Source organism: Salminus brasiliensis, chromosome 12 (assembly GCF_030463535.1).
Source record: "Salminus brasiliensis chromosome 12, fSalBra1.hap2, whole genome shotgun sequence".
NCBI lineage: Eukaryota > Metazoa > Chordata > Actinopteri > Characiformes > Bryconidae > Salminus > Salminus brasiliensis.
The window spans coordinates 29,072,633-29,100,425 of record NC_132889.1 but is presented as its reverse complement, the minus strand read 5'-3'; the positions used below and the strand labels follow the sequence as shown (position 1 = coordinate 29,100,425).

At 41.5% G+C, this 27,793-nt stretch overlaps 1 protein-coding gene across 4 annotated transcripts in view; it reads right to left on the bottom strand.

Annotated features, from left to right (window-relative positions):
• The window catches only part of spop (speckle type BTB/POZ protein), a 112,345-nt gene extending 85,359 nt beyond the window's left edge, over positions 1 to 26,986 (bottom strand). For 2 of the 4 annotated variants that reach the window (XM_072694405.1, XM_072694402.1), the window contains exons 1-2: positions 26,866 to 26,986; positions 1,850 to 2,025 (exon numbers count right to left, since the gene is read on the bottom strand). The gene's annotated coding sequence lies outside the window, so the exon portion shown is untranslated. Of the gene's footprint in view, positions 1 to 1,849; positions 2,026 to 14,126; positions 14,147 to 20,210; positions 20,407 to 26,865 lie in introns of those variants that run through there. The other 2 variants (XM_072694403.1, XM_072694404.1) reach the window with 2 other exon arrangements.
• Positions 26,987 to 27,793: the final 807 nt, after the last annotated feature.

Below are 27,793 nucleotides of genomic sequence, written 5' to 3'. Positions count from 1 at the left end.
CACTTTTTCCTGACCACTCTGGTCTGAAGTGTAATACAGAGCAAAAAACGGGGGGTTCTGGCCCTTTCCAAGAAACCGGTGGTTCAGTTCAGCCACTGGTGGGTGCCCATTTTCACAATCGCCTACATTGACCAACAAGGGAATTCTGACTTCAGTAGTGCTGTACTGTCATCATTACCTGCCTGTTTAACAACTGACTCCTTACAGACACTCATACCTCACATCAGTAATGTTTTGGGGGGCAGCCTTGGCGTAATGGTTAGAGAAGTAGGCTTTGGACCAGAAGGTTACTGGCTCGATTCTCTGGGCTGGCAAGACCTGGGATATATACGCAGTGGTTGTGTTGCTGCACAATATTGGGGGGAAAAACTGACATTGCAACATATTTATTTTCTGCAATAGTAAATACTGCGATATTTAAAAATACAGAAATTTTCACCAGATTTCATCAGATGTCAATGATCCAACATGTAAAGACAATGCTGCAATCCAAGTATCCAAAATTGGAGTAAAAATAAATGATACTGGGCAGATATAATCTGACTCTGGTATAGCCGTCCTGGAAAATGAGAACAGTGTGGACTTTCCGTTTGTATCAAGTAGCAAAAGTAGTAGTTTTTAATTGAATATGCCTTATGCGGCTTCACCTGTCCTGCAACGTGACGACTGCGCATAACCACATTGTGATAGCGATGCTAAATCAGTATACTGTGCAGCCCTAGTTACAGTGTGCTGTAACTGTTGTGAGGATCACCTAACATTTTGCTCTACCAGGACACAAAATACACCATCAAGCACCAATTAGAAATACTGGCCAAATCTAAACCAATATAAACCAACATCCAGGTTTTTACCACCATAGGCCAAAGCAGTAAGGAGCATTCTCAGTAGTCAACAGAGCAGTTTACAGCAGGGGTGGGCAACGAGGGCTGGAGTCTAGCACAGTTTGCTGATTTCCCTACTAAACCTGGCAATTAAGTGAGTTTGATCAGGTGTGAGCAGCTTGAGCAGGACAACTGTGCAGGAATCTGGCCATCCAGGACTATGGTTGAGCATTACTGGTTTACAATCTGCAGCATGAAACTATTTAATAGAACTTGAAAACTTTACATAATATCTGGGGTTCTAGTCCCCACCCCCATTATCACAGCACATTCACCACACTATAAAATAGTAATTTTACAACAGTAGTCGACAACAGTAGATATCAGTCCAGAGTGTGTACCACTGTGGTTCCACCTGCAGCAGAACGATCAGGAAGGTCAGGCAGACTGTATTATACTTAAATAAACTTAAATGAAATCAAACTAGAATGCCTCGTTACATGAACTGTTTACCAGAAACTTTGTGTGGTCGTATTCTCTATAGAAACACAAAAGGTGTGGTACCAGGACTGGCATCAGCCGAGACTCAGCTATAAGGTACTTGGATTGGATGTAATATACAATATAATACAGGCATTATAATAAATGAACAACTCTACATTTAAGTATTGTGTGCTACAGTGTCTCATTAGGCTTAATAAGATTTTTTTTATCAATGTCAAGCTTGCCCAACCTAGTAACACAGGTTCAGTGGATGGGTAAAAATATCAGCCACACTACTTTTATCAAGAAGCTTAACCCTGCCTATACTTTCAGTTTCTCTAACTTTTTTAATTCCATCTCTTAAGCTCTGTCCACCTTTCTCTAATGTCCCCTCGTGATAACCATCCCTAATTTCATTTCACCTAAAAGCTGCTTTCACTTTTTTCTCTTACTCCTCTGTTTAAAAGTAGCCTTCCTCTCTTCTTTCACCCTTTGCTGTGGTGGAACAGGCCTGCACCCCTGCTCTCTCACATGGTTCTTACCTGGTTTGAGATCAAAGTCCATTAAACATCTGGTGCAGCAGGAGTAGCCATTGCCCAGCCAGGTGTCTGTCTTTCACTCTCTCCGTCACTCTGTCCCTCTCTCCATTGACTGCTGTGTTGTTTGTCTCAGAAGGCTGTGCTTTTCTGTCCGTGTCTCGGTTGGTCCACTCAGGAAACTGAAAGCAGAGCAAAGGGGAAATTCGCATTAGACTGATTGATTGAGTAAAATCAGGAGCAGGTATTAGGACTTTGTGAAGACTAATCAAATGATCAAATTCAATAACAATATAGTTTTCAAATATATATTACAGCTTCATGGTATTAACTGATATTCAAGGTTGCATTTATTAAGCTGAATAACGTCGTCGTCCTCGGAGTCCAATCAAAACAAGCTGTGTCAGTAAAGTTTTCCTCTGTTCTGCTTTTCTTAAAATTCCACCAAAGTAAGCTTACACAGCATTTCCAAAATGTACTAGGCATAAACCACATTTCCACAAAATGCTATTTGAGGTTTTTTATGTTTTGGAAATTGACTTCTGATAATAATCTGAAGGTAAATACTGAGAGACTAAATGCAAAAAGCGTCTGTAGGATAATGACTAACTGGTTTTAGCTAAATGTTAAATACTTTAAATTATGCTAGCTAGGTGCCAACTACTCTACCAGACATTAGTTACATGCTAATTACTTCAGCTACCGATGTTCGGTATGTGTTAACTACTCTAGTTGATGCTAATTAGATCCAGAAACAAAAAAGATGGTGGTTTCTGAAGGAGCACTGAAGGCAGGGGATGTGTTTGTTTTGCTGGTGAGTTCAAATCAACAGTTGTTCTCCAGAATCATGTACAGCACCTTTAACAGCTCTGACATAAGATGTATGTTATTTATCTAGGTGACATTAGCTAGATGTCAACAACTTGTAATCAATATTAGCTAGATATTACCTACTCTAACTGATGTTAGCTAGATCCAGAGATATATATATGAATATGTAAAGTTAGAATATCATCCGAGGAGAGAAACCCGCATGAAGATGTCAAAGAGCACCCAACCATCCTCTCATCAGCTCTTATAGATATGAATATTAAAATATAACTATATTCCTAGTTCCACCAGGTACTAGTTATCTGCAGACAGCAAAACATGAACATGAAATCTTGCACAGACTAAGTTGTCCTACACTGGACTTCTCAGCTCGTCTGTTGAAAGAGAGGCTTAATTTGTCCAGTAAAGCTAACTTACTTCGTGTGAGCTGAGATGTATCACTCTGAGAAAGTATACATTAATGACATTCAGAGCTGAATCATCCAGGGCCAGCAATGACGCATTATTATACACAAAATCTGGAAACTGCTCAAGAGCAGCGACCTGTGTATGAGGCGATCTGAGGACATGGGAGATGACGACTGACTAAATCAGCACCAGTAGTTTAGATTTTCCATTTTAGTGAAGCTTTTTCCTCCTACTTTCATTGACAAACAGTAACGTGTGTGTGTGTGCAACAGAGTGAAGACCAGAACCACTCATGGCAATGATACAGAATACTTCTGGCAACACTTCTGATTTTCTTCCTCCATCTGAGCAGACTATACAAGAACCCCACTGGTAGAAATAATTAAACTCATAGGACCAGCCTGTGTGTTACTTCATAAAGAGCTAGGTTTTCCCCCTGACGTCTGGAACGCCTGGGCAGACGTGACTGATTAGGACAGGCACGAACACACAGCTATAAGACACACAGCTATGTACCGTTTGCCGCTTAGCCTTGATGGCGGTAGATGGGATACACTGTTTTAGGACCTGCAGGGAGAGCTCCTCCCTGAAAGAGTCTTCACATTATGCAAAGGAACAGACAAAAAGCAACAGGAGAAAAGTAACTGACTAACCACTTTATATAAAGCAGTTCAGCTACTTAAAATAGGTAACTCCGTCCAACAGCAGCCATGTTATGCCTAAAAGCCAAGAGTTTGCTATTCAGACCAGGGCTAGTGCTCCACCCAGAGGTTAGAAAATACAGTTTGTCTACATTCGCAAATAGTGAGGATTTTCCCCTATGTTGCGTAGCGGTAGGTAGCAAACGTCCAAATGTTGACACCCAGATTCATGGCAGAATGTTGGCACATCATCCTCGTCTGATATAACATGATGAGGGAGACGGGAGAGCCAACAAAACTACAGTTAACACAGCGGCACTCTAAAATCTACAACAATTCAAAATGATATGGATAAAAAATAAAATACTATAAAAAAATGTAAATATTTATTAAAATACTTCATATTTAATAAAAATAAATCTAAAATAATACATAGAAAATAAAAGGTACAGAGTAGGGATGTCCAGGTTAGGACTGGGTGAGATAAAAAAATTAAAATGTATATAACAATATTTCATAATATTTTCACGTTACATGATCACAGACAAAATGCAGATTCTTAAAAAGCTACTATTACAACTCTTCCATACTTAGGACAGGGACTTTTATTCGAAATGTGCAGAACTCCATCCGATTAAAACTGCATGTAGCTGATCAGTTTTCTTTAAGCACTGACGCACATTATATTATTATGTTTATATATATTATATTATTATTATTATTATTATTATTATTATATTATAATATCATCATATTTTATTGCAGACCAACAATATTGTAGACCAAATAGACCCAATCCAGTTGTGTTGGGTCCTCTGTCTGATCAAACCACCTTAAATGTTCATCAGTTGATACCTACCCACTCTTTACTAATCCTTACTCAAACTTAATACAGCCACACAATTTAGAGATGTGTCATTCTAAACTGACTTATTATTTTCTATTCTATCACATACACACACACACACACACACACACACACACACACACACAGAGAAGAACATTTTCACTACGTACAGTGAAAGACAATGCTCACAGCTATGTTCAGCGACCTGATTTCAAGTAAGAAGAGAACTGCACTCATTTTAACATGAGTGAATCATGAAATAACAAGGGGCTCAGTTTGTCACTGCACTCTGCAACTGACAGCAGAGGCAGTAGAGATTTTAGTATTAGCAGGATCAGTCACTTTCTGACAGTCCACTCAGCAGGTCAGCCAAGCAGTGAAGTGGTCGGTGCTGCAGCAAGATCAACAAAGCAGGTTGTTTAGCGGAGCTGTACCGGACAAAGCAGACTAATCCTTTAACCCTGACCGCAGCAATAAATGACTTGATGAGACGATTGTTCACCTGGTAAACTTGCACAACCACAGACAGAGGCAGCTCTAGATATGGCTCACATCCAAGGAAGAGACCATGTCCAAATTTCTACAAGGTCAGCTGGACAGAAGATCACTCCAGAGTAAACTAGGTGTCTATAGTCTTGTTTGTTGAAGCTCACTGACCAACAAAGCAAGACTCCAAAGACTAAACAGTTACACAGCACTTTTCAAAAACCCAGGGGTGCGTGTACAACCATCAGTACACAGAGAATCACAACTACTAGACATGGACGTGACATACTGGAGGATCAGTTTAGGCTTGAGGCAGCTTTCCAAAGCTATTGAATGGAGCATCATCTATCCAGAGAACACAGTACCACTGCTCCACAGCTCAATGCTGGGGGGCTTTATTCCCCTGTAACACACACCTGGCATTAGGCATGGTGCCAATAGGTTCATGTTTATCTGCTCCAGAGCGTCCTATTCTATTGGCAGTACTTCTCTACAGTGTGTGTGCATTTGCAAAGCTGTGTCAGCAATGGGTGCAACTTTATAAAGTAGCCAAATGCATTCATTAGAAGGGGTGTCCACAAACATTTTGTATGCAGGTTCTACAAAAGGCTTTTTGAGCAATGCTATAGAGGAACCAAACGAACCTTTTATAGCACCTCTTTTTTTAAGATTGTAGAGTGTGATTAGGGACTGGAGGGAGTGAGTCGTGAACTCAGAACCTGCTGAATTCTCTTTTTACCTTTTTTATTTCTTTTACTTCTGTTCATTCAACCAAAAATATGGATCTGGCCCAAAACTCTCCTTAACGGGAAGAGCCGAGCGAGAGAGGAGAGAAAAGATGAAGCTGTGTGAGAGAGCAGGAGAATGAGGCCTTCAGAGAGTGACATTAACTTTATCACTGATCAGTGAACCTGCTCCCAAGAAGAGGGTGAGACATCGGAGAACTATAAAAGGCGCTGACGCGAGTGAGTGTGTGTGTGTGTGTGGCGTTCAGTCACTCTAGCGCACAGAGCCTTTTTAGCCACCTTCACTGCTGAGCAAATGACATCTTATCAGCTGCCTCCTGCCCGGCTTTGATCAGACCGATAGATCATTAAGCGATCAGACGCGGTAACAGGTCACGTGACCTCAGCCCCCGAGGACGGACAGCACTTTGAAGGAAGAAGACACGACGATGAGGGTGTGTGGTGGCCCTGTCGAGAAACTGAGCGAGAAACAGGTGATGAAAGACAAAGATTTAGATTTCGTTTTCCAGGACGTGCTTTTGGCTGCACAAGGACATTTTAAAGCAAAGACCACCAGAAAGTATTCTGCTGCTGCCGCCTCTCACACACACACACACACACACACACACACACGCTTACTGAGACTACACTAAATAGGGCCTCCTTTTGCTTTGAAAACCTCAGTTCGACACATCATGGATTCCTAAAGAGTTCGGAAACATCCCTGCGAGATTCTGGTCCATGCTGACAAGACTGCATCAGGACATTCCTGCAGACTGTGACAGTAGGAGTGAATCTCCAGTTGTGATTACATTGTTAATCATCATGCTGGAAGTCGCCAATTAGAAGACAGGTACATTGTGGTAATGGAGGGAAGCACATGGTCAGCAGCAATACTCAAAGTGATGGTTGACTGGTATCAACAGGCCCAAAGTGTGCCCAGAAAACATTCCCCACACAACTGCACCAGTCTGGACTGTTGACAAAAGGCAGGATCAATCCATTGATTCAAGCTGTTGGTGCCAAACGGTACCAAAAATAAATAAATAAATAATTAAGTTATTTGATAAAAAATGTAATATTTAGTTTTATGTACAGTACGGCGATATACTGATTAGTAGAGATGGACAAATTAGTGTGTTTGGGGCCAATAACAATCACTAATTATCTTCCTGATTGAGGCTGGATGCCATATTAACCTTTCCAAGCAAACATGCAGGGCTTCTGTAATTGTACATCAGCCACATTTGAAACACTGCAGAACTGCAAGCACCCGCTGTAAGAGTCTGTGAATTCCCCTACAGAACTGCATCATGGAGTTTAAAGTGGAAACACTCGTGAAAAGGGCCTGGCTCACTTCCACCGGCTTCACATCGCCTCGAGGACACTAGGACACTAGATCACTAGACACTGGATCAGATCGGTTCATCCCCAGTAGTAACTTCTATATCGTGATGCGCATCATATCACCAAGCTCTTCCCAATACACAGCCCCAGTGTTTAACAACTATTCTGAGGGTATCCTGGGCCTTACTTTACTAGTTTACACAATCAACCTGAAATCCTCATCACCAGCAGAACATTCCTAATAGAGCAACAGGAAGACCAGGAACACTGAACACACGGGTTCTTTAGAATCTGCAATTATGCAATATTAAAATAGCCTCTATGAATGCTTCTGAAATGGATCTTACAGGGTTCCTCAGACTTCAGACCTTGTGCACATAGAACCTTTTAAACATAAATACGAACAGGATCCCACTATTATGTTTTTTGGGGGTTTTTTTTGGTTTAGACTGTAACCAAGAGTCAACATGCTTTAAAGAATCAAAAGGAGCATGTGTTGGTGTCCCACCCACAATTAACTCAGGGGCGGGGGTTACAAAAAAAGCACAGAAACTGGCATCCCAAAAACATCTTTCAGGGAGCTGGGAGAAGGCCTTCACCAGGTTGTTAATGCATAACGATGCCAGCTGCATAACTAACAGTGAGCCAATGCAACCCACTGAACGATTACCCTGTTCACCTTGAATGGAAGTGAGGGTGAAGAGGATAGCACGGATTTGTTTACCCCACACAGAAAAGCGCTGCTATCCGACTTATCCAGCAGCTATTCTGTCCAGGAATAATGCAAGAGAAGCGCTGATTGAGGGGTTCACAACTCCACCCCAATCACACAAGAGATGAGGAGGGAAAGAAAGTGTCTCAAACTCATTCTCTCTCTCGCTCGCTCTCTCGCTCTCTCACACACACACTTTTCTTGTGCCGATCAGCCCTGAGACACACACCCACACCCCACCACATGGCTGCCGCGTGCGGACGGCGAGAGATCAAAGATTTTGCAGATGGCTTAACGAGCTGTTAAAAACATGACAGCGGGAGGCCGACAGACAGACCGACAGACAGACAGAGGGAGACAGGAAGAGAGAGGGGGAGCAAATAGAGAAGGAAGAGAAGGAGAGGGAGGGAGGGAGAGAGAAGCAGAGCATGAGTGAAGAGTAGAGAATATGAGAGAGAGAAAGAGAGAAAGAGAGAGAGAGAGAAGCAGAGAGTTAGGGAAGTAGAAAATGAGAGAGAGACAGAGAGAGAGCGCGAGAGAGAGAGAGAGAGAGAGAGAGAGAGAGAGAGAGAAAGAGAAGCAGAGAATGAGTGAAGTACAGCATTTGAGAGAGAGTGAAAGAGAAAGAGTGAAAGAGAGAGAAGTGAATGAGAGAGAGAAGCAAAGAATGAGTGAAGTGGAGAATGAGAGAGAGAGAGAGAGAGAGAGAGAGAGAGAGAGAGAGAGAGAGAGAGAGAGAGAAGCAGAGAGTTAGGGAAGTGGAGAATGAGAGAGACAGAGAGACAGAGAGAGAAAAGAGAAGGGGAAAGAGCAAGAAACAGCAGGTAAGCAAGAGAGAGAGGAGCGAGAGTGAGAGCGAGAGAGAGAGAGAGAGAGAGAGAGAATACAGGAATACATGTGTGTACAGGTGTGTGGAAGTTATTGTTTGAGGGCTGAGGAACAGAACAAAGCTCACAGTATGAAAGAAGGGAAATGAGCTAACAGAGGCTCAGAGGAACACACAGCAGGGAATTGAGAAAGCGCTGTTTGATTTTTGCTTTACCTGACGAAGCTCCTAAGCTCTGAAACGGGCAGTTATTTGCAATAATCAACCGTGCTTTAATCAAACCTAATGAAGAAAACTGTTCAACTGCGACTAATCGCAGCAGCCCCACTTCAGCTCCTTCAGTTTTCAGTGCCCTATTGTGTGGCCTACACGTGACGTAAACAGGCGGACTGATTCGCACAACTCAGCAGTCTGATTACGTCTCAGTACAATGCTCCTTTAACACAGTGCATGATCTCTGAAACTAAGTCTGTGCTGAGGTCACGCTGGACATGATGGACAGGGAGCTGAAGAATGTCCCACACACTCTACACGTGAGATCAGAACCCACACTTTCAGGAATTTTCTCCTGATTGCTGAATCACTACTTAGCAGTAAAGCTGTCAGTGCTACAGATCACGGTGTAATCGACACCCAGACACAGAAGCCAGCGTTACTCAGTGCTGCGGGCACTTGTTTTCAGCCAATCCTTCCACAAGTGACCTCTCGGACTTAAAATAGGCCAACCACCCCCACGCCGCTGATGACAAGAGGCCTTTTCTCTCCACGGCTCCTCCAGCTGTCGCTCTCGCTGACCGGCTCGGCGGGTTTACAGCGGGCTTCCATTCCTGATTCACTCTCGCCCACCCTGCCGACGCACAAGCGACATGTGCACGGCCCGTCGCACAGCAGGCTCACGACCCGTGACCCTTAACGTTTAATCATAGAACTGCACGATATGGACACAATACTTCCCAATATATTACAGCATGTTCATGCAACAATATCAACAGGCTGTCGGGAATCACTTTCCCCAGCTTTATTTACCTTCGCTGCAGCACATGAATGCTGTGACTCATTCAAACACACACAGAGATTCAGCCAGGAACATCCAGGAAGCCCTCAGCACACGACTACCATTTCTGCTATTTAATAAAGGGCTCGTTTCAACACTGCAGTCCTGCAATGTGAACCAATTAGCTAGAACAATTGGAACACCAGCATGGTGCTACATTCATTCTAGGACCTTTGGCTGTCCCAAGTCCACACAAGTCACCTCACATCCTTTGGACTGTACTTGGCTCGATGCAGACTTCTGAATGGAACAGTATTTGGGCTGCGACTGATGTTGTCACAAAAGAACACAGACAAGTACAGACAAGACAAGGACTAAGAATCAGCCTAAAGCAACACTATGGAAAACTGGCATCTCTCACCCCTGGACTTCCCCTAAAGTCAGAAAGTGTAATTCACATTAATTTTACAGGATGTTTCTGAAAAATCACCAGAGCTACATAGTGCAGTAACCAGAGTGTCGAGCCCGGAGTATCTCCGCTATCCTCTCTGTTACAGTCAGTGGAGCATCAAGCTGTTATTTTAAAGGTAAAAATGCTACCTAGCCTTACTTCACCTGAAATACCACTGACATCAGAACCAGTTAATCAATGAGTGATCAATGGGTGATCGTTTGAAAGTTTTACAATTCAATACAAATTCAATAAAATTCAATTACAAAGTTTTACAAGTCAATACTGCAAAACCTAGGAATGCATTTTTTATTACCTACAGATACCCAGACCAGTTACTGGTCTGATACTGATACTTTTGTTATTACATTTACATTTATGGCATTTAGCTGACGCTCTTATCCAGAGCGACTTACAAGGTTACTCGTATTACACAGGTGGGCCAATGCAGTGTTAGGAGTCTTGCCCAAGGACTCTTATTGGTGTGGCGCAGCATACGGTCACCCAGACTGGGAATCAAACCCTGGTCTCCCACATGGTGTAATAGCTCACTGGCAGCTAGTGGTTTTATCTGCTGCGCCACACCAACCATCACCTTTTCGTACAATATATAGACATGACTGTCACTGTCACCAGACATGTCATTTTTGCTGACCTTAGCCATTTTTATTTGAGGCAAACAGGCATTGTGACTTTCCCTAAATGACCCAAAGGTCATCAAACTGTTTTCTCAGACAGACTTGCGCCATTCTTTGACATCAGACTGTTCTCTACCGGTCAAATAACAAAATGTCAAATGACCCGCACAGCATCCAAAAAAGCATACATTTTCCAAACTATTAATAATTTAAAAATTCTCTTTAAATTGTTGTAATTGCTTTATTATGCCATTACATTATCAATTTATCAGTGGCATAAAACAGTCTTTAAAAGAATACAGACAATAATGCCATATCACAATTATTTCTCAGACAGAACCTTGTCCAAAAATATTAATACTGTGGCCTACAGAGACCTCTTATGATATCTGAACCGACATCCAATCTTACCCAATGTTTTAAGTGCTGAGATATTTACTAAATATGAAGAAGCTGGGATAGCTGCACAGTTGCCCAGCTTCACATAAATAGAGAATTTCACAGCTTTTCAAAAGTTGCATATGAGATGTAAACAAAGCCATTCTGAGTGGTTTGGTGTAAAATGCTCTAAAGGAGAGACATCAGAACAGTTTAATGCTAAGCTCTCAAAGCTCCCTCTCAGATATGAGATGGTTATAAATGCGTATCCTGGGGCTTAAGACACTGTTTGACAATAGCATTGAGAAGGTTTTGGCCTAAAACACTTTTTTGAATAAGGCATTCATGGCACTAAGCTGCATTCAGAGTGCTGTAAGATAAAATAATCCCCAAGGAAAACTTTTTGTTTCAGATTTACAACACTTTACCATTCTCAGAATGACATTTAAAGTCTGAGAAATGTCACTGGTTATAGAGAGGAAATAAAACAAAAAAATTAAATATATATATAAATATATATATTTGATGTATTGTAGGCATCAGGAACTCCGGTTCCTTCCCACCACCTCCGCAAAGAATCAGTTGTCTCCAATGAGTCAGTTCACGTTAAAACCCTCTGAATGACTTTCTGTTTCAACAACTGAATCATGCAAAAACGTGGACTTCCCCTTTAATTCTGCATGACTGTCATTCAGTCCTACAGGCAGGAGGAGGAGGAGGAGGAGAATAGATGACCCACTCTCATCAGTGAGGAGCACCTATCATTCAAACACACACCTACGGCTTCTTCAGATGCTCTCCGATACAGCATCCAAGAACCTCGGAATCTCAATCTCCCTCTCTTGCACCAACACAGTCTCACTCTCTCTCACACACACACACACACACACACACACACACACACACACACACACACACACACACACACACACACACACACACACTCGCAGGCAGAATCAATTTCTGAGGAATTCTGGAACCACATGCTGGCGACTGCCTTGCTTCATGAATATTCATCAAACTCATTACCACACAAGTGGGGAAACAAGTGATATTTTAGAGAGAGAGTTAATGCGAGAGCAAGAGAGAGACAGAGTTAGAGTGAGAGAGAGAGAAAGAGAAAGAGAAAGAGAGAGAGAGAGAGAGAGAGAGAGAGAGAGAGACAGACAACAATGGATTGAGAGAGAGAGAGAGAGAGAGAGAGAGAGAGAAAGGGGAAAGCGAGATAGACAGAAAATAGGAAGACCAGGATCCTGGTCTTTTCCTGGTTCAGGCTCAGGAAAAGCAACGTTACACCTTTGCAACGTTGACGATCTGCAGGATGACAGCCAGAAATACCTACCAAGTCGCACAGCTGCCCAAGCGATCAATTCTGAAAGACTGTGGGTTCGATCTCTGGAGATGCCACAGCCATCTGTGGCCAGGAGTGCAAGAGGCTGTTTACATCATGTAATAGCATGCGTTTCATACCCACGAAGCATCTGGATATGCTCAGATTCCGGTTCCACTTTTTACTAAAACTGCGCTTCCAGATCCACTTTTACTTCCCCACATAAAAAGGACTTCAGCACGGACTTAATGTCTGTTAAAGTTCACATAAGCAATGATTTCCCATTAAGGTGGTATGACTCATGAAATCATGAAGGATTCTGAGGAACGATGGGAGATCCCACCAAGCTGTGGAACAACAGATGGTTTGACATTCCCATGACCTCAATCAGAAAATGTGAAGGACTCTTTCAACCACAAAGGAACACAATCTAAGGCTACTCGTACATTTCCAGGCTGAAGTGACTCGAATCAGACTTGATGTCACACAGATCAGATTTTCTCAGGGCTGTGCGGACACGTCAAATCCCATCTTTTTCATCTTATGGTATTTCTGTTTGCCAAACTGTATCCGGAAACGGAGAACATATTCCGTTCACACTTAAATGCGTTTAATGCGGTCGAGATTCATCTCTGACCACGTCTGAATGTGGTTTGAGTAATCTGACCATAAGATGGTCACAGTGCATCCTGGGTCTGAACCTGATCTGATCACCAAAATCAAATCTTGGGTAGCACGGCTCTCACCACATTGGTAGTTGGAGGTTAGTGCTCTTCTCCAAGCGTGTTCAGTGATGTTAGCTTGATGTCAGTTTGAAAGGACACAAGCTTTTGGGCATGTACTAGGTCTTCACCATCCCAGTTTGGTGGCTAGTGGATGTAATAGAGGAATACCCACCCCCCCCCAAAAATAAAAAATAAAAAAGTTATAACCATTCATACTTTTGATATCTGAACTGACATCCAATATTACCCAATATTTTAAGTGCTGAGATATTTACTAAATATGAAGAAGCTGGGATAGCTGCACAGTTGCCCAGCTTCACCTAAATAGAGAATTTCACAGCTTTTTAAAAGTTGCATATGTATGTAAACAAAGATGTAAACAAAGCCATTCCAATGCTGTTTGACAATAGTATTGGGAAGCTTTTGGGCATGTACTAGGTCTTCACCATCCCAGTATTGGTGGCTAGTGGATGTAATAGAGGAATACCCCCCCCCCCCCCCCCCCCCCAGGTTAAAACCATTCATACAATTAATTCCATACCTTAAATATAAAATCTTGCACAGAATTCAAACACAAGACCAGCTTCAAGAGGTCTGCACATAAGGAGCCTGCTCGATTCATTATTTGCCTTTGGTCTGTTCAAAGTTAAACAGCTTATTAGCGACGGTGGTTTGGGTGATTTGAGCTCTGCTTCACTAATTATTCAGCAGAAGACCACCTCCCAGCACTTAATCTTTCAGAAGTGTCAGGAACAAGAGGATAAATGGAGAACACGCGGATCCTTCACAGCTGTCTTACACTGGTCTCACTTTGTTTCACCAACGGGCACTAGCTGCAACACAGCAGTGTGTGTGTGTGTGTGTGTGTGTGTGTGTGTGCACATGCATGTGAGAAAACAGTGTGTGTTTGTGTAGCTACAGCAAAACACAATTTACTCCAACACCTGCAGCAATACGGCAAACGCCTTCTCCAATTTGAATCTTGGGCTGAACGTAATCCAGCCCTTTTCCAAAGGCTTTTCAGATGTTTGGGGCGATCATTCTCTCCCTGTTCCACACGTTCTGCTCTTGCTGCCAGTTTAGAAAGTAAACAAATGCAGCTGCAAGAAGAAAAGCATAACACATAAAACACATAATAACTACAGAAATTATAATGTATTAAAAAGGCCTTTTTTGCATTTAGACATGTTTTAAGACTGCAGAGGTTTTGCTTAAAAATTAATAATCAACATCGGAAAGTCCATTTTTATTTGTTGTATTTATTGCATGTGTTTATTGAGCTGGGTTATACACTCTGACACATTTCTTTACGGTGCCAAAACCAGCAAAAGCAAATCTGAAGTCTGTTAATGTGAACGGTCAAGATAGCCAAATCCGATCCGAGCAAAAAAAAACGGAATTGATTAATGGCTTTTGTAATGTGATCACAGTCCACTACTGCTAACTGAGATCGATCACCTATTGATTAATAAGGGCTGCTTATTGACGTATTTATTGATCTTCAGGAGAGCAGAATGTTGAGGTGACGTTTGACTGCTACACTACAATATCTGCCTTTAACTCACTTTATTTGTCTCACAGTCTGTCTGTTACTCTCTAGAAATAACTGTCCTGATAGATGGTTGAAGCTCTTTTCTAGAACGACGGCTGCATTGAAAACGAGGGTCACCCTCAGTGGACTTTAGAGTTTGATCGACTGCATTTAGTTAATACAGCTTTCTTAAATGCTGTTAATTCTGTATATTTAAGAGTCTTTTGCTGTAAATAATATTGTTTATTGCTTTTTTTAATTCTTATTTATATTATGTATATAGTGTAAATTATTTATCTAAATTTTTGTAACTGAGTGTCTTGCTATCCCTTTCTGTTGTCACACTGTGAATTTCCCCACTGCGGGACTAATAAAGGACTATCTTATCTTATCTTATCTTATGTAAGTGTCTGTATACGCGTTCAGGTATAGGCCACATGACCAGTCACGCCCTGTTCTTTAATCATAACAGAGGTCATATTAAGCATCATTTGATTTGAGGTCGTATCACTCAGCACTGGATTATATGCAACTGTTTTACTTAGGAAAGCGTTTGTGAATCAGACCCCTGGAGATCACAGAACACTGAGCTGAAGCGATTTCTGGATTTATTTTTTTTTTGTATACAATCAAACGCACGCTGCCCTCTTCTTCTTCTTCTTTCCCAAAAACCAAAAAGCCAATTTCACAACTATATGAACTATCGATTTCACTCAGCCAATGGTCTCAAGTGCTCTCTCTCTTTCTGTCTCTCTCTCCTGCTCTGCTCATACAATTACTTCTAACTTTGCTCACTTGACTCGGGAAAACAGCCACACACTGGCTTCTTTTACCCTGAACTCTTTGTACCACAGTTCAGTGTCTAAAGCAGGGGTGAGGAAGAGAGGGCTGGAGTCTAGCCCACAGTTTACAGATTGACCTGCTCTAACGCTGCTCTCACATTTCCGAAAGTCAGACTAAAGGAAAGCCTTAAACGTTATAAATAACGGAGGAGGATGGTGGAGATACCCAGACCTCTTCTAGTTTTGCTATGTTATTTTTTGTTATTTAAATGATCACATGCTAAAGGTCAGGCCTGAACGCATTCTTCATGTCTGCTATTTTAAAGCAGCATTATGTCACATTTTGACCTTAGAATGACATCAGCTTCAATCAATCACTGTGATGCTCCACTGACCTGTAAAAGAGAGAATAGTATCTCTATTGTTGCTACGATGGGCTGGACACGCTGCTAACTGCTCTACGTACCTTTGGTAAAGTGGGCAGAATAACGATCATACAGAGTCATATTTGTCCTGTAATTTTACTGTACCACCAAATGCTTCACTTCCTTTCTGTTACAGGTCTGTAGGTCTCAGCTTGTCCAGAAATGCATGTGTAAAGCGTATCCTGTAGTGGTGACCCAAAGTATGAATTACACTTTCCAACTGTAGGGGAAGCCCAGAAGCAAGAAAGATCAATTCTCACATAACGCTGCTTTAACAACGGTTGTTGTTAACAGTGGGTTAAACCGTAGAGGACAGTGCTTCTCAATCCTGACCCATCGTATCATTTCCCCTGTGCGTTTTCATGACACAGCGTGTTTTTGGAGAGCTCTTAATTCCTGAGTAATTCATGCTTTGGGTCACCACTACAGGATACGAGTAAAATTACAGGACAAATATGACTCTGCATGATCGTTATTCTGCCCACTTTACGAAAGTTACGTAGAGCAGTTAGCAGCGTGTCCAGCCCATCGTCAGAAGATCGTCAGTTCAAACCCCAGTAAGATTTCTGAAATTACTGGAAGATTTTTGGTAATATTATTGACACTGGCATTATCAATCAACCAAGGACAAGGCCCGATTCCTCCCTCATACACACACAAACACAAAATCTCCATTGTATCTGACTTAAACACCTCACCAATTATTGGTACATCATTGGTAATATTTATGATATTCGTATGATCAGTGAAGGACAGTTTCTACTGAAGACTGTCTAAAGCCAAGCCAATCCCACTGAATCAGCCACAAAACTGTATGCCACCCAGGCCTGCTCAGTGTACCAAAACCACCCCCCCACACACACGCGCGCGCACACACACACACCAAAAGGTTAAAGTTAAAACTGAAATGCCATCCATTCTGCATATCTGCCAAAATCTCTCTTACTGTCACACACGCACGCACACACAAAAAATGGTTAAAGCTACTAAAATGCCACTTATTCGTATCTCCTGAAAATATCTTGCCCTTTCTTTTCCAGAGTCGCACTCTCTTTTCCTCTCTCTCACTTTGGCTAGAGTCGAAGAAAATACCATCCAGTCATATCTGCAACAATCTTCAGCGATTTACATTTACATGAATACTAATGAAGATATAACACTAGACAGGCCAAAGGAAAAGAAACCCGTGTGTGTGCACGTGGTGGTGCTCCAGCTCTTATTGTATTTTATTTTTCCCTGGGGTCCACTTACAGCATTTCTGTGGCTTTATGGTCCAAAAACGGTCATTATTCATTTTTATCCTATAATTTTCCAACCTCCCATATCTCTTCAGGCTTTTCTGATACTGTACCTTTAAGAAGGATATAAGATAGTTCTGTTGTGGCTGGCTGTCCGGCTCATAATGTGTGTGTCATTCAGAAATCAATCAAAGCAAACATCGTCCTGAGAACTGCTAACTACGGTCAGCTTGATGGGCGGGAACATGCAAATGAGTTGAAATGTTTCTCTGATATCACATATGGACAGAAATACACTACGCGATGTACTAGATTCTGAAGCATTGCTGTGAGGATTTGATTGCATTCAGCGACAAAATCCACCCCACCTTATCCCCAACTCATCCCAAAAGTTCTGCATGGAGCACCATCATTCTAGAGAAGACTCCACAGCTCAATGCTGGGGGCTTTTTACCCCTCTAGCCCACACCTGGCATAAGGCATGGTGCCACCAGCTTCATGTTTATCTGCTCCAGAGATATTCCATCCTGTCAGCAGTACTTCTCTACAGGGACTAGACAAGCTGTGTGAGCATAAAGTTCAAAAGTTTAGAAAAATCAGCATCTTAAATGTCTACAGAAGTTCCACAGACACACCGAACCATCCTAAATAGGAAGTAATTAATGAATTAATGAATGTAAAGAAAAAAACTGCAGATTAACTGTTCTTAAACAAAAGCTCAAGATGCTTCAAAACACACACACTCTTGCACATACTCATACGCACAGGCGCGCACACACACACACACACAATGTGAGAGAGCAATAACATATTTCATCCCGTATATGAAAGCGCAGACAGTCGTTTGCGACCCCAATCCATATTTCAATTTCCATCCCCTCATGTAAACTAATTCAATCTGGGCTGTATTTCCTCACCAGCAATCGCCTGTGAGAAATGAGCCTATTCTCGCCCCTAGGTTTTAAACGCCCTATTCCTCGCTCGTACGTACACACACACACACACACACACACACACACACACACACACACACACACACACACATCTCCCTTGTATCAGACTTATAAACCTCACCAGAATCTGTGATATTTAAACTAGGTTTATTAACTGGTGTTTGATTAATCAAAATACACAGTTTCAGCCAATACAGTTAATCAGTTTATCTGTTCGTCTGTAAACGACTTCATTACAAACTGCATTCCAATGCTAATTTTCTTCCCTAGGTAAAGTTTACATTAAACAGGTAAAATTCATGCATTAAATGTTTCCGAGTAGCTTGACCCTGGTTGAACACACCAACTTTAATGAAAAGAAAACGGATCTCTCTTAATCTCAACAGCAGTAGTTTTATTATAACCTGCTTCCTGAAGAGCGTAAACAGCAACAACAACTGCCCAGACCAATCGAATCTATGCATTTATAGTGCTTTAACCTTTCTTTTCTCAAATGTTCTTTAGTAAGGGCAATGGCTTAACACAGAACCATCAATTCAAAGAACCGCCTGGATGCTTCAGTGGGTCTTTGCCTGGTTAAAGTGTTCTTCAGATTACTGGAAAACCTTTTGAAATGGGTCAGATATAGCAGTGTTTCTCAATCTTGGTCCTGGAAGAACCCTACCCTGCTCCCAACAAACCGGATTCAACTAATCAGCTCATTAACAAGCCCTTTTAGAGTTGCAGGGGGGGGGGGTTGTTAAAGCAGGGAGTCCACAAACATGTGCAGGGCAGGACTGTCCAGGACACATCTGTCCAGAAATGCATGTGTAAGGCATGTCCTTTAAGGGTGACTTAAATGCTTGATAGATGGCTATAAAACATGATAGATTTTATAGGCTGTACTTTTTTATATCTTATCACAAATAAGATACAGTAAGCTTGAAAAAACAGCATTACCTTGTTCAGTAACTGCACATTTGTTTCAGAGCTATGAAAAAATAAATATTGCCACAACACAGAAACACAATGGGGCAGTGGTGGCTCAGCGGTTAGAGCGCCGGGCTATCGATAACATGGTTCGATTCCCAAGCTTGGCAAGCTGCCACTGTTGGGCCCTTGACCAAGGCCCTTTACCCTCTCTGCTCCCTAGGCACTGGAGTTGGCTGCCCACCGCTCTGGGTGTGTGTGTACTCACTGCCCCTAGTTCACTAGTGTGTGTGTGTGTTCACTACCACAGATGGGTTAAATGCGGAGGACACATTTCGCTGTACAGTGACGAATACGTGCACCTTTACCCTTTATCTATCTTTTTTACCTTTCCACATGCAAGAAGGGAAGCATAATCTTGCTAACTTGACCAAACAGCTTTTTAAATGGTGTTTTAAATTCCTATTTCAGAGCAGTACTAAACTTTAATATCTGGCCTTTTAACAACGTTTGGTTTCAGAACCAAAAAAACAAACAAAAAAAAACATGGAAACATGGAGTGTTAATGTAAAAGTGCTAATAAATGTCTGTTTAATGGTAATAAGTATTTATGACTGGGTTTTACTGGTTGTTTACATGTTTGGTTTCACAAAGTATACAAACAAAAATGTCATATGCATAAATATTTTAATATAAAAAAAAAATGTGTGTCAGTAAGCTTCATGGTATCAGTGCTCTCTATTGCCAATACTGATACAGTGTGTAAGTGCCAGTACAGTAACACTGAGTACTATCTAAGGCTCTATACGAGTCTCTTTTTCAACCATTCATAAGTTTAGCATCACTGCTCACTACAGACAAACCCATCGTTGCTGCCACATAAAACCCTGTATCTCCTTAAACCACCTTCTTAACTTTCAATGGACGTCATGTAAAAACATTTGATTTTAAGTAATTCTGGAGCATTTCTGCTTTTTTTGAGACAACGTAAAGAACAACTGTCAGATTGGCAGATGTTGGCAAAATAGAACATTTCACCAATTCAATTCAGACTAATATATAATATCTTTGTATCCTTACGCTGTAAACATGATTCATACCTTTGTGATGAAGACTACCACACAACCAAATCAGTGTTTTTATAAAAAATGCTTCAAATTTACAGTGTCAACACACCCTACAGACCTCACCTTTCTGAACAGTGGTGCTGTGCCTCTGGTGACCCAATTGCTCTCCAATAATGTTAATCCTCCCTTTACCTGTAATTGTAATGAACAGCAATAATGTTCCCAGGTCCCAAAGTGTATAACCATGTTTAACAATCCAAAACTAGGTTTAAAAAATATATTTTCATTCATTAACATCATCTATAGCTCAGTTAATAGCAATATGATCAATATGCAGTGTGATCCATACAGATCATAGCTTACTTATAATAATTCGCAAAAATATAATAACTGACCTACGTTGTATACTGTTTTCTACCAAGTCAAATTGACCAGAAAAGTGTGTGTGTAATATAAAAATGTATTAACACACAATATAAATGCAAGTCATTTTCTATTTACATATTCATTACACCAATTCAGCCCTGCAGAAACGGTTTCATGTTATAAAAATTATTTTAAAAATGCAGGAAAAAATGTTCTAAACTTCTTAAACGGGTCAATTTGACCTGCAAGATAACGAAGAGGTTAAATTGTATTATATAAAGTCCAATACACCAAGAAAAAGGGATCAATTCCATTTCATGAACAAGATTTTTCACTTATAACGTGTCGAACATTTACCCAAACTTTCGGTTCAGGTATTCAGCTCCGTCTCTGCAGCACCTTCATTAGACTCAATCATGCCACTGTTGTGTGTTCAAACTCTCCACATGCAGCCTCCAAAGCCACTTTTATTATTAGGCAACGCTCTGGTTACCAAGCAGCACATCCTAATGAAACTACAGCACACGTCTTCCAAGTCTGGGCTTAATAAGCAGCTGATGACAGAGCTGACGGACAGAGAACAGACCCTCTAGCTTAGATGAGGGAAGAGAAAAGACGCTTTGCCGGCTGCATGTTTAAACGTTCTCGAAGCTTCTACTTGGCAACAGATTAGCCGCTGTGAGCATTATTAGGGCTGATATGGCATGATTCTTCGATGTAAAACAGCATGTTTACCTTAAAATAACAGCTTTAAAATCAGTGATGCTCTACTGACCGGTAATAGGAAGAACAGTGTCTTTGACATTGCTACTCTGGGCTCGGCACGCTGATAGATGCACTCTGTAAATCTGGTGAAGCAAGTCAGATAACATTCGCGACAACTGTGTAACACTGCATAACCCGGGTTATATAAGTCCTGTAAAACCACTTCAGCCCACATGCTTCTTTTACTTTCAGTGACGGTTCTGAATCTCTCAGCTTGTCCAGAAATGCATGTGTAAGGCATGTCCTTTAGGGGTGGCTTAAAGCCCAAAACACCCTTCCCAACTGTAGAGGATAAGACAATTAACACCTTCCACTGGGGAGTATACTTTAGTATATCACTTTTGTATTTTTACTGTTTAGGGTGGCTGCATTAACCAGTCTACTAATTGCATTATCGCTCTTAAGTCAACCAGATGGTTGAGTAGATAGTCTGGTTAGAGGATAGTATTAAAGACCCTCGCACACCACATTTCAAAATGTGACTGGCTGAATGTTCCAGTGTTCCATTAAGCCCCAAAAAACACAACATTTTCAAACCCAGGCCCACTTTTTACATTAGTCCCTACCACTTGCCTCACCGACTGTTCTGCTGAAGTTGGCTTGTTAAGACTAATTCACTTACACATTATAAGACTTAATCTAGAGTGACACCAAACTGGATTAACAGTGAAAATGCTAAATAAAGCATGCTATACAGCTTTAAATGGATGGGGCAGTTATGGGGCCGTATGCCTCTTTTTTTTCCCTTTACTTAACCAGGATTTGGGTCGTCACACTGAAATAAAAAAAAAAAACGAAAGTGAACCCCGGCCAAGACAGCAGCACACAAGCAAGAACATACAAAGGCCTCCACACTTACAAAACCAAAGCATTAAAAGAATGAGAGGAAATGAGGTTCTAACTTCAGGGGTGGGAGGTATGGTACCCCCCCCCACCCCAACACCACCAAACTGGTCCATCCTGACGTAATTCCATATAGGCTGTGCAATTAGGCATGGTTTAGTCTCTGCAAAACCTAAGCACTGTTTAACAGCCAGCTTAGTTCATACCTTATGTTATATAAGAGCTCATTTCACAGAGTGCCAGCAGCACACTACTAAGTCAGGTAGCTACTTGGCTCTTTGTGTTTAGCTAACATAATCCCATGAGAGCCCCCTCATTGTGTTTGATGACGAGGCAGCGGCTGCAGTCATGTAATCGTGAAAACGCTGTAAGCAACAGCAAGTCATTTTAACCAATGCAAAAGCATCAATGATGTCAGGGGGACCACCCATGACACAGATGTTACAAGGATCATGGAAACTGTGAGCCCAAAACCAGAAAAATTACAAAAGAGTCACCTGAGATAAATTAACCCTTTAAGCTATTCTTAAAATTCAGATTCCATTTAAAGGTGTCCCAGAATGACTATGACCAAAACTCTGCTAGTTACTGAAATAGCCATTGTGACAATGTAAACCTCACAAAATCACAACAGCAAATCTGCAGTGATGCATTTTCGATTTGTAATAAAAATATGCTTTATTAAAACGTGTACACCATTCCCATATCAGTTAGATATTACACCAAAACAATTACTTCCCAAAGGACATGCTTTTCTGGACAAGCTGAGAGATACAGAACCGCCACTGAAAGTGAGACAATCATGTGGACTGAGGTGGTAGAGTAATGTTACTGGACCTCACACTAATATATAGACTCCGGTTACACAGTTCTCACAAGCACTGTCTTGCCCACTTCACCAAAGATACAAAGCACGACTCTCCCCATTACATCCCCACAGTGATTTTAACAATTTAACTCTGGTTCTATTGTCCATATGTACATTTAAATCAAGTACATTCAAAGCATCACTTTTCTGTGGTGTAAGTAGCATGTCAGCATATCAATATTGTTCAAAAAGTGGAAAACTTGACAATACCAAGTTGCTATGGCCCACCCATGCGCCAGACTCATTTTTGAATGACTGCATCATGGTATGTGTGTGTGTGTGTGTGTGTGTGTGTGTGTGTGTGTGTGTGTATCCAAAATAACCAAGACCAACTTAATCAGCTATTTAGTCATTCCTTCAATAATTACACTGAATAACAAGAACACACCTGTTGCATTACATATATCCCAATTCTCAAAAATATTGAAACACACCTACACTGCCAGCACCGGGGCACCACAATGTTCGGGTAGGAACAGAAAGTTCTTAGTTAAATCCTCACAGTGTGCTGAAGAACGCTTCCGGGCTGAGGAGCTCCTTCCGCTGCCTTTGCAACTACAAGTCTTAACATTATAACTATGATAAAGTGAGACAACTTTCACAGACATCAATTTCAACAATATAGAGCACAGTTCTGAAGGGTACATTCACTGAACATACATGCCCAGACAGGTGCAGACACACACACACACACACACACACACACACACACACACACACACACACACACACTTGTTCCACAGCTAAGCTGAAGTGGAGAGTGGGGGAGGGGTGGTTTAAACAGGTGTGACAGGTAGGAGAGTGTGTGTGTGCCAGTGTTTCTGCACCTTCTACAGAGTCCAAGGATGAACAGCAAGTGTAGAGAAAAGCACACGCTAACAAGCGCATAGCATCTTCAACCAAAAAAGCCCGGTGTACAAAACAAAGGAGGAAAAAGCGCCAATCCTCATTACTGGTGATGAGCAATACCCAGTGCCAATACATGTAGTTCTAAAAGTCTTCTAAGAATAGGAAATCACTGTGAAAATGTGGGCATTAAATAATAATAAAACCCTTAGCACTAGGCTGGTTTTACACAGACTACCTCTGCGTACTCTACAGGTCATCATATTCACACAGCAGAGGGACTTTTCTCTTATTTCGCCTTCTTTTCAGCAAAAATTACATATACCATTTCAGAAATAGTCAGTTATAATAGATAGATATATATATATATATATATATATATATATATATATATATATATAGATCATATAGCTATAGATATGTAGATATAGACATATATATACCCATATACATTATATATATATATATATATATATATATATATATATATATATATATATATATATATATATAGGGGCAGTGGTGGCTCAGTGGTTAGAGCTATCGGGCTATCGATACCCTCTCTGCTGGAGTTGGCTGCCCACCGCTCTGGGTGTGTGTGTGTACTCACTGCCCCTAACACATGTGTGTGTGAGTGAGTGTGTGTTCACTACCAGATGGGTTAAATGTGGAGGACACATTTTGCGGAGGACACAAATATGTGCACCTTTACATATATATATGAGAGAGAGAGAGAGAGAGAGAGAGAGAGAGAGATAGTTGAGAAACACATAAGTAATAAATCACATAAGCAATCATTCAGATCAGAAATATTGATATGTCTACCCTACTGATTATTTTCTCCAGCCAAAAGTTCATGAAAAAGTTTAAAATAACTAAAATCTAGCAGTGTGTGCACTCTTACAACTAAAGGTGCTTAAACAGTTCTTTGGACAATGCTGTGGAAGAACCATTTTTGGCTCCATACAGAACCATGTTTGTAACAGGGATGTGTGAGTGGTTAAAAGAACTTTTTTTTTTATCTAAAGCATCTTCATCCATTTAATGACCCCCCTCTCCCCACACAAAATAAAATACTGCGCATCAAAAAGAGGTCTTTAAATCAAGATATTACGGAAAAATATATATCACCCATATCTATGGGTAAGCCTCCTTTTGGTGGTCCTCAGCAAAATGTAATATATCAGGTTAGCAGCCCTGAAGAATCACATGCTCATTATCTTCATCTCTGCGAACTGAAATAGTTGATAGTATAGTTATCATTACTGCTCTGAGATTGTTTTCTTGCGCCAGAGTTTCTGCGACTTCTCCGGAGCCTATGAACAGCAAGTGTGGAGAAAAGTAAGGAGGTCCAAAAGTATCAAGATACAACAAAATAAAACGGAGTTAAACAGCTCTCTCTATTTAATAAATCATTCCTTCAATTTAAACAAATCTCTCTCAATTTAACAATCCGTTCCCTCAGTTTATCAAAAGAGTCCCCTCTTAGCTCAGGACGGTATATTTACAATGAGGAAGCGACTTGTTAAACTGAGGGAATGATTTATTACATTACGGGAAACAGACTGTAAACACTTTCAAAATAAGAAAAAAATCTTGAATTGGGAGAAATGATTGATAAGTAGAGGAAACATTGTTAAATAGAGGAAACTGACTGTTAACAGACTTTTAAAATAAAGGAAAAAATTTAATTAAAAATAATTAATTGAGAGAACGGACTGTGAAATTAAAGGTACAATTTATTAAATTGAGGAAACCTGAAATAAGGGGGGGAATTTAATTGGGAGAACGGATTGTTAAATAAAGAAAACAGCAGTAAACAGACTTTTAAATTAAGGAGGGGGGTAACAGAGCACGGATAGTAAAATTGAGGTAAGTATTTATTAAATTGAGGAAACGAATGGCAAATAGACTTTTAAAATAAGAAAAAATACTTAATTGTGAAAATGGATTGTTAAGTAGAGGAAAGGGACTGTTAGCAGACTTTAGAGAATGGACAGATTTGGACAACATGATTTATTAAACCCTAGGTAATGATTTATGTCTCTAAATACAAGTTTTCTACCTGGACACTTTGGGGTCTACTTTGGCAGAGCAACTGAAAAGGCCTGTTTACAAAAGCACAAACACCCTCCTCCCTCATTACTGTCACTGCTCGTCCACGCCAGGATCTTCGTCCAGGCTTAACGACTACCCATCTAGCTCAACTTGACCTCCAGGACCTAATTCCTGCAATGCAGCAGCCACTGAACCCTCTTTTCCCAACCTCAGAGAAACTCACTTTCTGGCAGAGAGCTCCCCTGCAGCGCTGCACTGCGCATGCAGAGAAAAGGCTCATTATTTAGCAGGCGTCGGAGATGGGTCAGTGCGCATGCGCAGACTCACAACTCCCCCTACTCGGCATCAGGGCGCATTATTTGGCAAAAGGCTAAACATCACTGACGCACAGGCCCTTTAACACAAATAACCTGCTCGTTAATTCACATAGGAACGGTCCCACGCGTGTGTATGTCCACTTATCCTTTACAGCAATGAGCAAACGATACTGTAAACAGTTCAGCTTGGTCTTAAGGGAGTCCCAAACTCAGCTGCTGGCTAACCCCCCAGTCAAAACACAGCTAGCTAGCAACCTGCAGCCAGGCTAGCTAGTTAGCCAGTAGGCTAGCTAGCTAAGTTGGTCAGCTGGCTGAACAGATACGAGTTTTAAATATGAGGCTAAAGGAGTTGGAGGCAAAGCCTTAAGCAAGAGGTCTGTGAGACTGAACAGCTGCTTAACAACCAACTGAGATCTCTTATTTTTACAAACACACAAAAAGCAGCGTATCATGAAGTCAATCGCAGACGTAATTGTGTCATTATGTAAGAATCGCAGCACAATTGGCAGCAAGTAGCACGAAGCTACTGAGTTTTACTGGTTAGCTGTGGCTAAGCCCGTCAACACACTCCTCCTCTCAGCAGAACGAGCGCAAAGCGTCTCCCCGCTCGTGCTAAAGCGCGCGTCCTCCGCGCCCCCGCTCCAGTGGGAGTGCGACAGACCACCAGCATGAAGATCTGTCGCACGAAGCGCCATATTTCTCTTTCCAAACTTACCTTTTTTGAAGCTTTTCTTCGACCGTATCGGATATTTTTCTGTCGCGCTACTTCACGTCCGGGTTAAGCCAGTGACGAAGAAACACGCGGGCACGCGCACGCAGCTGAGAGGTGGAGGTGGAGGGGGAGAGCGCAGCGAGCTGCAGCTGCGGCTGCGTTCAGTTCAGGGGTAGCTAAGTTTCCCCCCCCAAAACAGCTTCGCAACCACAACTACTTCGTTAACTGGCTCTGAAGACTGGGCCTAATTCACTTACCGAATTAAAGTTCTTCCTAAAACCAGCTCCCAAATGAGATGGTGGGGGATGAGGCTTATTGGTCACAAATGCTCCCCAAAACCTCCGTAACTAAAGGACTTGCTACATGAACTCGCCCCCAAATGAACGACTAATTCGACCCGTTTTTCTTAGTTATGTTTTTATTACATAGTTTAAATACACACCATTTCTTAAACCCTCACTTTCCACCCATTTAATAATGATAATCCTAAAGAAATTAAAATGAAAAAAAAATGATAATAATTTATAGGTAAAGGTGTGTGTGCACACACACACACACACGCGGGCAGCCAACTCCAACTCCAGCACCCGGGGAGCAGAGAGAGTAAAGGGCCTTGCTCAAGGGCCCAACAGTGGCAGCTTGCCAGGCCCGGGAATCGAACCCACAACCCTGTTATCGATAGCCTGGCACTCTAACCGCTGAGCCACCACTGCTCCTATAATAATAATAAGTGGTTGGTGTGGCGCAACAGATAAAACCACTACCTGCCAATGAGCTACCACACCATGTGGGACACCGGGGTTCGATTCCCGGTCTGGGTGACTATGCTGTGCTACACCAATAAGACATCCTTGGGCAAGACTTCCAACACTGCATTGGTCCAGCTCTGTAATATGAGTGACCTTGTAAGTCACTCTGGATAAGAGTGTCA